The following is a 1,887-nucleotide window of genomic DNA, read 5'->3' as shown; positions in this document are numbered from 1 at the left end:
TCCCACCTTGCTGAGCATTTTTATCAAAAATGGGTGTTGGATTTTGTCAAATGCTTTTTCTGCATCAATTGATATGACTATGTGGTTTTTTTCTTTCATTTTGTTTATGTGATGTATCGTTTATTGATTAGCAACTTTAATTTCATCTGCAAGCATAACTCCTCCATTTAACATATTCACAGATTCTGGGGATCAAGACATGGACATTTTTGTGAGGGCCATTTTTCTACTTACCACACAAAATGTATTCTCTAACTGTAATGGAACCAAACTAGCAATCAATAACAAAAATACAACAGGAAAATCAATGTACACTTGGAAATAAAACTTTAGCACTACTAAATAATCCATGGATCAAAGAGAAAATCTCAAAGGAAATTTTAAAAAGACATAGAATTGAATAAGAATTAAAATACAACATATCAAAATATATGTGATTCATCTAAAGCAGTGTCAAAGGGAAATTTTTAAATATAGTAGCTTCATTGAGATATAATTTACCCTTGAGGATGACCACTGGCAGGTTTTAGTCATTGTACTGGTCGAAGTCCACAGGCAGCCCCATGTTATACTTCTGCTGCACCTCTTGTACAACTTGGATGTTGGCGGACCTCCGGAAAATCTCTTCAGAGGTGAGAGCATGGGCCTGCAGGTGGGCAATGGTCTCGCAGAGCATGAGAGGAATGGGCTCCTGCTCTGAGTTCTTCTTCTGGAGATGCTGCAGTGAGACCCCAAACTTCTGGTTGGGCACAGGGGGCCGTGGTGACATGGGCTTGGGGGCTGTTTCAGGGCTCTTCTGTGTGGACTTCAGGAAGTCATCCTACCTGAGCACTTGGCAAGAGATTCCTAGTTGCTCTAGCTTCACGTTCTCGCTCAACTCACTCATGTAATTCACATAGAACATCTTCTGCCCAAACTTGAAGCTAATGAGGGGCTTAAAGAGGATGAGCAGGGTCTTGATGAACATGGTAGGGTACATGATGTACAAGGCCTTGATGTTCTTCTTGTACTTTCGGTCAAACTCCCAGTAGGCATCCCAGAGCCAGCTAAAGGAGGGCTTGTTGTCACTGGTCAGACCATGGTGCAGGTAAGCAGTGTGTAATCACTCTCCATGTACTGGTCCAGGGTGTGCTTCAGGTACCCCAGGAGCTTACTGTGGTCCAGCTGGTGGCTGGGAGGCATTCAGCAGGCACTAAACATAATGATCTTTTGCGCATACTTGTCATCTCCTGCCACCTCCACATTCTGGTGCCTGGCGATGTAGTAAGGGTTATCCCACTTCAGGTGTGTGACAGGTTCTGGGGAGCTGCTTTTGGAGTCATCTGACTTGGGAAAGTCGGGCATTTCATCCGAGGGCCAATTCTTCTCATCAATGGAGACTAGCTTCAGCTAGTTCAGAGCCTGACTGGTGTCATCCAAGGTCAAGTCATCCTGCAGCTCTGAAAGTGGGTCCATAGCTGAGCCTGTCCCTGACAGTCTCACCCCACAAAACCTGAAGAGAAACTGCGATCGGGCTCTGCTCCTTTTCTGCCTATTCTTTTTTTGCAAGTAAATGGAATAATAAAATATATAGCCTTTTGTGATTGTCTTCTTTCACTTAATATAAGGTTTACAAGGTTCATCCATGTTGTAGCATATAAAGGGTGTCACACAAGAAGTAATTTTGATAGAAAACACAGGTTTATAATTAAAAATTGTAATTTTTTTATTGATTCATAAAGTATATAGTACAGGGTTATGTATGGAATAGCATATCGGGTAAATGGCCTCCACGGCTTTGCTGGCACATACGCACTCTTTTGTTGAAATTTTCCATGACCGTTTTGCATAAATGTGGCTGAATTTCAATGAGGCTCATTTTCATCTTGATGGCTTGGTTAATCGACA

General features: G+C 42.2%; 1 pseudogene; it reads right to left on the bottom strand.

Moving 5' to 3' along the window:
• Positions 1-442: 442 nt before the first annotated feature.
• LOC102259797 lies at positions 443-1,519 on the bottom strand (annotated as a pseudogene).
• Positions 1,520-1,887: the final 368 nt, after the last annotated feature.

This window comes from Myotis brandtii, unplaced genomic scaffold, assembly GCF_000412655.1.
Source record: "Myotis brandtii unplaced genomic scaffold, ASM41265v1 scaffold206, whole genome shotgun sequence".
Lineage (NCBI taxonomy): Eukaryota > Metazoa > Chordata > Mammalia > Chiroptera > Vespertilionidae > Myotis > Myotis brandtii.
The sequence above is the reverse complement of the archived record's forward strand: the minus strand, read 5'-3'. Positions and strand labels throughout refer to the sequence as shown.